This window comes from Elephantulus edwardii, unplaced genomic scaffold, assembly GCF_000299155.1.
Source record: "Elephantulus edwardii isolate Elephantulus edwardi_28Jun2011 unplaced genomic scaffold, EleEdw1.0 scaffold00068, whole genome shotgun sequence".
In the NCBI taxonomy this organism is placed as follows: domain Eukaryota; kingdom Metazoa; phylum Chordata; class Mammalia; order Macroscelidea; family Macroscelididae; genus Elephantulus; species Elephantulus edwardii.
The window spans coordinates 1,289,941-1,303,549 of NW_006399818.1; the positions used below are offsets into that span (position 1 = coordinate 1,289,941).

The following is a 13,609-nucleotide window of genomic DNA, read 5'->3' on the forward strand; positions in this document are numbered from 1 at the left end:
ACTCTTCTCTGTGTTAACCATAACTTGTTATTATCCACACTGTCAAATGCCTTTGGATGGGAATCCTAGAGCACTTTATTGTGCTTATTCGAAACCTATACATACACCAGGTGGCTGTTGTACGAACAGAGCAAAGGAGCATTGTTTTTGTTATGTGCTGTCGAGTTGCCTGCAACCCATAGTGACCCTATGTACAGCAGCCCTAAACATTGTTCTATCCTGTGCCAATCTTGTTGTCTCTGACATAGCTACCCCCATTACCTCAGTCATTGAATAAATCCATCTCATCGAGGGTCTTCCTCTCTTGCACTGTCCCTCCACCCTCCCAAGCATGATGTCCCTCTCCAAGGACTTGCATCTCTTTGCAACATGTTCAGAGAAGGTCAGATGGAGCTTCAGGATCCTTGCCTCCTAGAAGCAGTGTGGTTTCACACTTTGTAGAGTGAATCTATTTATTTTCTTAGCAGTCCATGGTACATTCAATACTCTTCTCCAGCACCACAGCTCAAAGGCATCAATTCCCCTTCTATCATTCCTAGTAATTGTCCAGCTCTCTGATGCATAGCAAGTAATTGCAAAGAAAACAGCCTGGATCAGGTGCACCTTCGTCTCCAGACTCTCCTGACTGACATCGTTGCTTGTCAGTACTTTGGAGAGGTAAGGAAAGGAGTGTGTATAGTTGTTTTCTCTCTCCATACATATTCAATCTGTGTGCTGAGCAGCTTATTCAAGAAGCTGAACTCTATGAAGAGGAATGTGTTATCAGGATTGGAAGGAGACTCATCAGCAACTTGTGTTATACAGATGCCACAACCTTGCTTGATGAAAGTGAGAACTTGAAACACTTGTTGCAGAAAATGAAAGAATACAGCCTTCAATATAGATTGCATCTGAATGTCAGGAAAACAGAGATTCTTACTACTGGACTAATAGGCAACGTCATGAGGGATGGAGAAAAGCTGACACTGTCAACAATGTCATCTTACTTGGATCCACAATTAACACTCTCGGTACCAGCAGTCAGGAAAGCAGGAGACGTAATTCACTGGGAAAGTATTTAGGTCCCTTTCTAAACTATTGAGGAGTAATGATGTCAGTTTGAGAATAAGGTATGTTTGATTCTGTCCATGGTTTTTCCAATCAGAGAGCTGGACAGTGAATAAGGATGACAGAAGAAGAATTGATGCCTTCGAGCTGTGGTGTTGGAGAAGAGCACTCATGGACTGTCAAAAAGCTAAACAAATATTCTTGGAAAGGCTACAGCCAGAATTCTTTTTGGAGGCAAGGATGATGAATGTTCACCTCAGGTAATCCAGGCATGTTGTTATGAGAGGCAATGCCTTGGAGAAGGACATGATGCTCAGAAAGGTAGAGAGGGTCTGCAAATGAGAGGAAGACCATCAACCAGGTGAATTTGACACAATGACTGCCCCCAAAAGGCTCTAATGTATCAGGAAGAGTGAGGACGGCACAGGATAGGACAGGGTTCCGATCTGTTGTTCATAGGGTGGCTGTGAGTTGTACTCTCTACTCAATGGCACCTAACCACCACCACAACAACATAATAAACAAAAATAAGTTAAGGGTGAAAAACATAGTTTTCCCATGTCTCTCCAACCCACCAGCTATTAAAATGTATAGAAAAAAGGACCGAGAAGGATGTAAATTGCTTGAGATTCAGCATTTTATAAAAATTAAATTTAATAAGTTCCTAAAGGTGTGAGGTCAGTTTGTGGGCCTTGTACTTAAATGTGCACTTGCATTATTGTCAAGTCAGGTTTCTCAGGCAGCAGGCTGTCCAATAGAACTTAGCCTCCAGAATGCTTAATAAAGAATAACCCTGAGATCAAAAGGAAGGATGGAGATCTGAGGGAGGGAGGGGAGGAGCAGAGGGGTGAGGATGGGGCGGGTAATCATAGGGTCACACAATTTGATGGGTGGAGGGAAGTGAGAGTTAAGGAAATGGGAAAGATTGGTGTGCAAAACAATGTATATATGAACATTGTAAATAAACAAGTATAAGGTAAAAATTTTATTTAAAAAAAGGGGGGGTAGAAAAAAGAAGGGTAAGTCCAGCTGTGATGTATGCCAACCTCTGGAATCAGGTTTACACTTCATGGTTGTCTTAAGTTAGCCCTTATTGTATGCCCTTGACCAATTTTAACTCAAAAAGTCATCCTATATGACAAGATAGAACTGCCCCCCCCCAAGGTTTCTTAGGCTGTAGTTGTTTCAATCATGCATAAGCAGATTGGTCACCTGGACTTAGCTAACAATAAGCTGTGGGCAGGAAGCCTATTTCTTAAGTCAAGTAGGACCTGGTGGGCGGGCTTTTATATTTAAAAGTTGGTTTGGCTCTCACGCCTGTGGCACTCCGACCTAGTGTTAATTGTCTCTGGGAAGAACATTATACTAAGTGGTATAGCACCGGTCTGTCAGTTTGTTGTACTGGGATTATTTTGGGGTTGCCATGATACTGAACTCTATGCCACTGGTGTGTCAAATGCCATAATGGTTACCCATGGTGGACAGGGTTTGACAGAGCTCCCAGATTAAGACAGATTTGGAAGCAGGATTGGCATCCACTTCTTAAACAACAGGCCTTTGGAAACTCTATTAACATTAGAGAAACAGCGACAGTTCTAGAACAGGGTTCAGATCCTTTGTTCATAGGGTCACTATGAGTAATAATTGACTTGAGCACACTTAACAACAACAGCTGTTTTGAGAAAAGATGCTAAATGAAAGATTTTAACCCGGCAGTTGCTCCATGGGAGATAGATGTGACAGTCTGCTTCTGTAAAGCTTCTATTAATAGAGGCCATCAATTCATACTCTGTAATAAATATTGTCTGGTCTTGTGTCATTCTCAAGGTGATGCTGTGTTTGAGTCCACTGTTGGAGTCACTGTGTCAACCCATCTTTTTGAGGGCTTCCCTAATCTTTGAGTTAATCAAACATCACTAAGACTTGTTCTAAGACTGGTCTTTCCCTGGGAATCCTAGGGGGAATTCAGCTATGACCTATAGGGTTGCTATGATTTGGGATGGCTAGATGGCAATGGGTTTGGGTTTTAATCTTTTTGGGAGTAAATAACCAGGTCTTTTCTCTCCCATGTTTGGGAGAGTGGAGGGACAGCAGAGGAGAGGAAGACCCTCGATGAGATGTATCGATTCTGTGAGTGGAGTTGTGGAACTGAATGTGTTTGAGACAGCGAGGTTGGCACAGGATAGAATGGTGTTTAGGGCTCTTGTACATATGGTCGCTATGAGTTGCAAATGACTCAATGGCACATAACAACAACAACCATGGGAAATTCTGCCGTTAGGGACCTCTTCAAAGTACTGAAGAGCAATGGTGTCCCTCTGAGGACTAAGGTGCATCTGATACAGGCCATGGTCTTTGTAATCACTTGTTATGCATCAGAGAGTTGGACAATGACTAAGGAGGATAGAAGGAGAATTGATGCCTTTGAGCTGTGGTGCTGGAGAAGAGTATTGAGGGTACCATGGACTGCTAAGAAAACAAACAGATTCATCCTGGAAAGGGTTAAACCGGGATGCTCCTTGGAGGCAAGGATTCCGAGGCTCCATCTAATATACTTTGGACATGTTGTAAGGAGAGACCAGTCCTTGGAGAGGGACATCATGCTTGGGACGGTGAAGGGACAGTGTAGGGGGCGAAGGCCCTCTATGAGGTGGATTGATTCAATGACTGGGGTAATTGGGATGGGTGTGTCAGAGATAGTGCGACTGGCACAGGACAGAGCAGAATCTAGGGCTGTTGTACATAGGGTGGTTATGAGTCACAAGCGACTCGATGGCACATAACAACAACTACTCAACAGCTGAGTGCTTTACCATTGACTGAGAGTTCCTTAAACTGCCTATAGGTGTCCACATTGTTATCTTTCCACGATGAAGGGGTGTGATTTAGGGTCAGAATGACTGCTTTCTGCTTCCGAGGTAAATGCTGAAGAAGAGATTGTTTGAAACGTAAAAGATAGTTGAGGCACTTCCTAAAATATCTTAATCCAGTGTTAACTGTTGTGTACCGTCATACTGGAACTGATTCACAGGTAACACTCCAGTGGGTTTTTAGTAAATCACACAGGAGATTGCTCATCTTCTCTACAGAGCAGCTGGTGGATTCAAACTGTGTGCCTTTGAAATTACAGTGCAACTTCTTACCATTAGGTCCCCAGAGCTCCCTCTTAACATGGTAGAAGACAAATAATCCTAGTGGTTGGTTGTTGTGTACTGTCAAGTCAGCACCAACCCTAGCTGACCCTCCAGCAGGTTTTCAGAGACAGTTAATTGTTTGGGAGGAGATTGCTCATCCTCGTTCCGAGCATCTGGTGGATTTGAACCTTTGGGATTGCAACACAGCTTCTTACCACTAGGCTTTGTTAACACTAGGCTATTTTACCACTAGGCTACCAGAGCTCCCTAATCCCAACAGGCTCAGACCATAAGTCTTTCACGGAATGAGATTCTGGGTGGTATACAGGTAATTACTAGCATGCATTTTTGTTTTTCTTGATATCAAGTTTTCAGAGTTGAACGACATTGGTGTGTCATTCATTTCCTCCACTATCTAATATAATTTGGTATCATAAGGCGATGAGATTTCATAATGTATATGAAAGACTTATTACTGTGCTTTTCAACTGCTAGCTATCTAGGGCCAGGTTCCTTTCTGTTGTTCACAGAGTCACTATGAGTTGTAGTTGACTTGATGGCACAACAACAGAATCATAATTCTTCTTCTTTTCTAGTTAGCAAATGTTTTGGAACTAAAACCCCAAAATCATAATAGCAACAAAACCTCATATTATTATTGCCCAAGATTTGTTTCTTTAAGCAAAGGAAGGAGCTGGTAAAAATGGAAAAGACTCCTTTAATAGGTTTATATTGTATACACATTATGTCAATTTGTCCCTGAAAAAGTGCCTCGTTTTGGGTGCTTTTCTGTAGCTATGAGTAATAATCCCTTTTCCCATGGTAGAGTAAATTTTATTCTTCCCTTTTGCTTTTGTAAGTTAAAATTCAGTGTTATCAGTGATTTCTAAGGAACTCTCTTGCCTTGCTTACTAAAGGAAAAGCCAGACTCAGACTTTTTAGTTCATCTCCTTGACAAATGCAATCCCATCATGTTACAATAAATGGATAGCTGGCTTCCGCTTGAAGAGAAAGAATCACGTGAGTTGTTGTGTTAATGTTCTTGACGTTTGTTTTTGGACATTGGACTGCTGTTCTGATGAGAAACATCTGTTGACCATGAGAAAATGTTAATAACAAAATCACTAACTGAACACTGTGCTGTTCATGTGAATTATCTCATTAATTATCATTGTCAGGCATATGAGGTAAATAATACTATGATTCCTTTTATTACAGATGATGAAATTGGGGCTCAGAAAGGTAAGTTGCTTAAGGTCAGGCTCTAGTAAGTGGTAGAGTAAGAATTGGGATCCATGTTAATTGGACGCCAAGATCAATGCTTCTAATTATTCCAACTTACTGACATTGAGGACAGATGTGAGCTATTTCACTCAATTTTTGATAAAGATGAAACAGTTGATGCCTCTTTTTCTGGAGCAAAGGAAAGAGAAAAGAAAAAACACAGAGAAACAATCCAGCAGACTAAGGTGTCTCTTGAACCTCAGTCTGTGTGACCCTGAGATCAAGAGAACTAGATGATGCCTGTCTACCACTGCTGACTTGGAAAGGGGTCACAATTGAGAGGCTTAGAGTGGGAGGAGATTGTGGAGCAAAAATAAATCATGTAAAAGACGTGTCTCATTGGTCTGTTAGGGACTTTTGGAACCCCTGAGACTATCTCCTTTGTTGAGACTATCTTCTGTTGTCAGGTTGTGCTGTCAGGTTGACCACAACTCATAGCGACCCTATGAACAACAGCTCTCAATCTTGTCCTGTCCTGAGCCCACCTCACAGTCTCAGACACACCTGATCCCATTGCCACAGTCACTGTGTCAACCTATCTTATCCAGGGTTTTCCTATCTTGCTCTAACCTTCTACCCTTCCAAAGCATGATGTCCTTCTCCAAAGACTGGCTCATCCTGACAGCATGTCCAAAGTATGTAAGATGCTGTTTCAAAATCCTTGCCTCCAAGGAACAATCTGGTTTCACCCTCTTCAGGACAGACCTGTTTGTTCTCTTGGCAGTATATGGTACGTTTAATACTCTTTTCCAACACCACAGCCCCAAAATACTGATTCTTCTGTCATCTTTGATTATTGTCCAGTTCTCAGATGCGTAGCAAGCAATTGAGGAGAGCGTGACTTGGTTTTAGACTGTTAGACACAGCATGTAGGCTGAGCCCTTATATTTATTGGAAGACAGCAAAAATGAAGAGGAATAGTTGCAAACACCCACTAACAATTGGAATGTGGAGCCTGCAAAGTATGAATGTAGGAAAACTGGACGTTGTCAAAAGAGAAACAGAACATATAAAGTTTGATAGATCTTGACTGATAGACCTTAGTCTATCTTAAACTCTGGAACTGAACTCACCCTGTGGCTTATCCTTCAGTGAAAAGTTGAGGTCCATAAGGTAAAAAACTAGGGAGGTACATAGTTTTTAAAAACAATCAGCCATCTAAGATCAGAAAAGCAGCATTTCCCCAGGGATAAAGCTAAGATGGCAGAAAGAGAAATAAAAAGAATGAATGGAAATAATAACCACAACAGGAAAGCAGGAAGAACCTTGTTACATTATGGTGATTGTGAATATTAGGAAACAAAATGTGGATAAATTGTTGAATCAAGACCAATTTATTAAAAAGACCAATTTATTGGTTTCAGTCAAGTCACAATACTAAGTTAAATAAAATAATTAATTTAAAAAGAAAATATACTGTGAGTCCCTTATTGTTGTATACCATTAAGTCAAAACAGACCTATAGCTGACCCTCCAGGGGGTTTTCAGAAGCTGTAAAACTCATGGGAGAAAATTGCCCATCCTTCTGTGGAGGAGCTGGCGGATTTGAACCTTTTGAGATTGCAGTGAAGCTTCTTACCACGAGGCCTCTAGAGCTCCCCGTGGAAGAAAAAATGATAAGCATCCTTTGTACATTTAGAATCTAGATGAGGAATTTAAGATAATCAAGGGTAGGCAGATGAGTCACAGAATTACTTCTAAAAGAACTACTGTAATAGCCACTCAGGGAAAGTCCCAAGGCCAGTTTCAATTCATGTTGGTTGGTGATGGTGGTATTGGAAAAATTATATCCACGAATCATTGTCTGACTGGTGAATTTGAGAAGTACATAGCGACCTTGGCTGTGGAGGTCCATCCCTTTGTGTTCTTCACTAACAGAGGATCTATTAAATCCATTGTGTGGAATACAGTTCGCCAGGAGGAATTTGAGAGACTGAGATGGTTATTGTATCCAAGCCCAGTGTGCTATTACAATATTTGATGTAACATTGAGAGTTACTGAGTTACAAGAACATATCCAACTGGCATAGGGATCTAGTTATAGTATGTGAAGACATCCCCATTGTGGGTTTGTTTGTTTTTTTAATCCCCATTATGTTTTATGGCAGCCAAGTGAACTAGGAAAGTTAAGGCAAAAAAATCCTTAATTTACCACCAAAAGAAGAATCTTGAATACTGTGACATTTTCAAAAGTAACTACAACTTTGGAAAGCCTCCCTTCCTTTGGCATATTTTAAAATTATTTGGATAGCTTAATTTAAAAAGAGACGTTTTGGTGGTCTAGTACTAAGAAAATGTGCTGCAATCCTAAAGGTATATAGTTTGAATCCACCAGCTGCTCCATGGCAAAAGAGATGGGTCATCTCCTCCTGTGCAATTAGTTGCCTCTGAAAACCTGTTGGAGGGTCAGCTATGGGTTGGTTCCTAATCGAGGGTACCCAACAACAACAACAGATTAAAAGGGAGCTCCAGTGATTTAGTGGTAGGGTATCTTGCTGCCAACTCAAAGGCACATGGTTCAAATCCACCAGCTGCTTCATAGGAAAAAGATGGGCAATATTCTCCCAGGTGAGTGCTGCATCTGAAAACACTGGAGGGGCAGTTGTGAGTTCATTCTGACTCAGTGGTGCACAACAGCAACAATAACATATAACCAACAGCATAGAATTTGTCACCGTGCCTGCTCTTGCCCCAGCAGAGGCTGCCAAGGTTGCTTTGGCAGCACAACTTGGAACTTGGTGAGGATGACTGTGAGAGAATGAAGTTGGAGTCCAGCATCAGAAGTCTAGTTTGACAGGAAACTATCCTGTCGTGTCAGTGACATGCCTACCATTTACCACTTTATTTTCTAGCTAAGAAGAATATGTGCTAATCTTTGGCATGAAAGAGATTCAGAGTGACTGTTCTTGTTGGTGTGTACCATAGAGTCAGAACCAACCCATAGCTGACCCTCTGGTGAGTTTTCAGAGTTAATTGCTAGGGAGGAGATTGCCCATCCTTTTCCTGTGGAGGGGCTGGTGGCCTCGAATCTTGTGCCTTTGGGATTGCAGTGTGGCTTCTTGCGACTAGGCTTCCTAGTAGTTGAAGACCATTTCATTTTTATGACTTGTGTATTTAGCTATTTCTTTCTTCAGTTTCCAATACAAGACTGCTACAGTCACACAACAATAGTCTATGGTAAAATCTCATTCCTTCTGTCATTCTCATTTCTTTTTGCTTAGAACCAGAGTAAAGTTATATTTCAAGTATATTTTAAAAACATATAATCAAGGGGAATGTTCACTAAACTGTAGGGTTTTGTTTATAACTTGTTCTGATGTCATTGTCATGCGTTTGGCTACTACGTGCATTGCATATGAAATAAAGCACTACTTTCCCTCTCTGACCTCCCTTGTTCCTTAAACTTCATTTTTACACTCAGACTTCCCCACTGTATTTTATAAATTTTGAAAAAAAAGACTCAAAGATGATGCTTTTATATATCACTTGTTGTACTTAGTTGAAATATGGTTCAGTACCTGGATCACTGCAATGAGAAACTGAAGAATGGTGAATGGTCAAAGAAGAAAAACAGTGAAATAGTGTTGATTTATTTCATCCTTTTAGGTAATTTACTAATTCTTCCATTGTCTTTTACAATCATCTCTCTTTTTCACTGCCATTGCGTCAGCACTGATTCGTAGCTTTAGCAAGTTTTCAGAGACTAAATTGCCTGACAGATTACCCATCTTTCTCCTGTGGAGCAGCTGGTAGATTTGAACTGCCTGTCTTTGGGTCGGTATGCAAGTCTTTACCCACAAGAGCCCATAAATGAGAAGAATTGAGAGAAATAATTGGTAAGATGGTAAAATATTTCAAGAAACAGGAAAATTAAGATCACTACTGTTGTAGTCGTTAGGTGCTGTTGAGTTGTGTATGACTCATAATGACCTTGTGAACAACAGATCTGAAACCTGTCCTATTCTATACCATCCTCATTATTTTTTAAAAATATTTATTTATCTTTAATTTGGTGTACCGTTGAATTGGATCCGGCTAGCACAAGAGGAATTTGCCTCTCCTTCTCCAGTGGAGCATCTGGTGGATTCAAACCACACACCTTCAGGATTGCAGTGCAGTTTCTTGCCACAAGAGCTCTCTACCATCTTCACTGTTAATGATGTACTTGAACCAATGGGATTTCAATCTATCTTATTGAGAGTCTTCCTCTCTTTTACTGACTGACCTTTCTAAGCATGGCATCCCTTTTCAAGGAATAACCTTTCCTAGCAACATGCCCAAAGTATGAGAGATGAACCTTCACCATCCTTAGCCCGAAGGACCACTCTGTCCACACCTTCTCCAAGATATATATGTTTGTTCTTTTGGCCGTCTATGGGATATTTAGCACTGTCTTTCAACTCTACCACTGATAGGCATAAATTCTTCCTCTGTCATACTTACTCATTGTTCAGCTCACAGATGCATAGCAAATGATTGAAAAGATGATGACCTAAATCAGGCACAACTTAGTCCTCAAACTGACATCATTACTTCTCAGTAATTTGTATACATTCTTACTTTCAGACTTTTTCAGTGCAATATGTATCCTGATCTCCTGACTGCCGATCACGTGTTTTAATTGAGGATCCAAGTAAGAGGAAGCTGTTGAGAGTTTCAATCTTTTTTCCATATAACATGATGTTGACTACTGGTTCAGTGGTGAGAATTTTTTGTTTTCTTAATATTGAGATGTAACCCATATTTAAGATTGCACAGCAGAATATAGAAATTATCTGACAATATTAATAGTGCACGCAAGCAAAATATTGCTAAAGATTACCTCCAAAATGGCTAGAACAATACATAGAGAACTGCCAGAAGTTCTAGCTGTGTTTAGAGGCATGAGGGATATCATTGCTAATGTTAGATGGACCCTCGCTGGAAGCGGAGAATACTAGCAGACTGTCTATTTGTGTTTTATTGACTATTCTAAGGCATTTGACTGTGTGGATTATAAGACATTATGGCTAACATTGAGAATAATGGGAATCCCAGAATTTTTTTTCCAGAATTTTTAATTATGCTCATATGAAACCTATACCTAGACCAAAACGTTGTCTTAAAAGAACAGGAGAATACTACATGGATTAGAATTAAGAAAGGTGTCCATCAAGTTTCCACTTTCCATTTCTGTTCAGTCTGGATGCTGAGAAAATTATTCAAGAAGCTGTACTATATGAGAGAGAATGATCAGGACCAAAGGAAGACTCATCAACAACCTGTGTTAAGTGGTTGACACACCATGCTCACTAAAAATGAGGAGGACTTGAAAAGCTTGCAACAGAAAATCCCAGACTACAGCCTTCAATATGAGTTACATCTCAACATCTAAGATCACTAAATTCCTAGAATTTATTTTTTAGTTTATAAAGATTCAATAAATTTATAAATTGAAGACTATTGAGTCTTTATAGATTACAATTTCAATATAGATTCTATTTTATTTTTTGAAAAAATTTTAAGGACATATTTTTTGTTTTGGTGTGTTTTTTTTAGGACTTGTTTAGGTAGCAAATAATAAACAATGGCGAGGTTGTGGAGAGATTAGAATTCTTATTCACTGCTGATGGGAATGTAAAATGGTGCAACCACAATGGAAGACAGTCTGGCATTTTCTCAGAAAATTAAAAATAGAAATACTGTTTGACCCACAAATTCCACTACTGAGAATATACCCTAAAGAAACCAGAGCCACAACTCAAACTGATGTATGCACATCTATGTTTGTTGCTACATTATTCACAATAGCAAAGAGATGAAAGCAACCAAGTGCCCATCAACAAATGAATGGATAGAAAATATGGTACATCCACACAATGGAATATTGAAGAGCAATGAAGTAGTAAAACATTACACAGCATAGGGGAGACTTAAGGACATTATGAATAGTGGAAATCTCAATCACAAAAGGATAAATACTGCATAACACTACTGTCATAGAAATAGCACAGACATTGGGGTCTTCCTCATGGCCTCTCTATACCCCCAGCCTAGCCACATGGTGAGACCACGTGGAAAGGAACCAAATCCTTGGTCAACAATCTCAGCTGCTCTCTCATCCAACAGCTAGCACCAACTTGCTTTATCTTGTTATGTGCCAACGAGTTGGAACTGACTCATTGTTGACCCTTTGGTGGGTTTTCAGACTGTAAATCCCATGGGAGGAGATTGACCATCTTACTTTTGTGGAGCAGGTGGTGGATTGTGAATGAGACTATGCTGGGAAGCCTCTCTCTCTACCATCAAATTGAGTTTAGAAGTCAACCCTTTAATCATAGTGTGGCCATCACAATTGACTTTATGAAGAACAGACACCAGATAGTATTGCAGAACCCCACCTAAATAGAGAAATTGTGGCAAGTGATTTTTTTTTAAAAAGTGATTAGTTTTTGGAATTACTTACTACATAAAAATCCCCCAAAACCTATTGCCATCAAGTTAGTTCCTACTCATAGAGACACTTCTTTGGATTTCCAGAGCTGTGAATCTTTAGAAGAGGAAGTTGCCTCTCTTTCTCCTGAAAAGCATCAGATGGATTCAAACTGCTTACATTTCCCCAGTTGGCAGCTTGATACATTATGCACATCACCCTCAGGTCTCCTGGTTTGTTACATATTCCTCTTGTTTTGTGCTAGCGAGTAGGAACTGACTCATAGCTGACCCTCCAGTGGGTTTTTGGAGGTCATAATCACACAGGAGGGGATTGCACATATTTCTCTCAGCTGGTAGGTTTGAATTGCCCGACTTTGAGTTTGCACTGAAACTCCTTACCACTAGGCACAGAACTTGCTTATTTTATTGCATTATTATATGCCATCGAGTCACTTGTGACTCATAGCGACCCTATGTACAAGAGCACTAAATGCCACTCTATCCTATGCCAACCTCGCCGTCTCTGACACACTCATTTCCATCACCCCAATTACAGAATAGATCGATCTCATCAAGGGTCTTCCTCTCCTGCGCCATCCCTCAACTCTTCCAAACCTGATGTCCCTCTCCAAGGACCAGTCCTTGCAACATACCCAAAGTATGTCAGACAAAGCTTCAGAATCCTTGGCTCGAAGGAGCATTCTGGCTTCACCCTCTCCAGGACAAACCTGTTTGTTCTCCTAGCCGTCCATGGTATATCCAACACTCTTCTCCAGCACCACAGCTCAAAGGCAGCAATTTTCTTTCTATCATCCCTCTTCACTGTCCAACTCTCTGATGCATAGCATGCAATGGCAAAGACTATAGCTTGGATTAGGTGCACCTTAGTCTCCAGCTTGACACTGTTGCTCTTCAGTACTCTTGAGAGGTCCCTCACAGCTGACTTTCCCAATGCAATTCATCTCTTGATTTTCTGGCTGCTGTTACCAAGAGTGTTGACTGTGGAGCCAAGTAAACAAATTGAAATACTGTTTGGAGGAAGATCTTATTTTTTTCTTCTGTAAATGGAGTTATTGGTATTTCAGTAAAATAAACTCCACAGATTATAAAATCTCCATTATTTGGAACATAAGATTTTCACATGGTGGCATAACTTCCAGCATGACAGCAACACACAAGTCACTATCATATGGCAACCTGACAGACAACTATTGAAGATAACCTGGGCTTCCCAAAGAACAAACACATTTGTCTTGAAGAAAGCATAACCAGAGTACTCCTTAGAGGCAAGGATGGTGAAACTTTGCCTCACTTACTTTGGAGATGTTTTTGGAAGGAACCAGTTCTTGGAGAGAGACATCATGTTGGGAAAGGTGGAAGGTCAGAAAAAGAGAGGAAGATCCTCAGTAAGAAAGACTGACCCAGTGACTCTCACAATGGGCTTGAACATGGCAAAGATTGTGATGATGGCACAGGAGAAGGCAAGGCTCAGATCTGTTGTTCATAGGGTCACAATGAGTCATAGTTGACTTGATGGCACCTAAGAACAGCATTGTTTGGAATGGATTCCACAGTGTTCCATTGCTACTCAGTTCTTGCCTATAGCCCTCTATTAGTCCTAGAGCTTTTTCTTAGATACTGATCTGTGACTGCTCTTATTGGAATGTTTCTCCCCCTGCCTCTTTAAATCTGAATCTCAAACTTGACAGTCATTATAAATTCCAATTTTG

General features: G+C 40.5%; 1 pseudogene; it reads left to right on the forward strand.

Moving 5' to 3' along the window:
• The first annotated feature begins 7,143 nt into the window (after positions 1–7,143).
• LOC102868524 lies at positions 7,144–7,716 on the forward strand (annotated as a pseudogene).
• Positions 7,717–13,609: the final 5,893 nt, after the last annotated feature.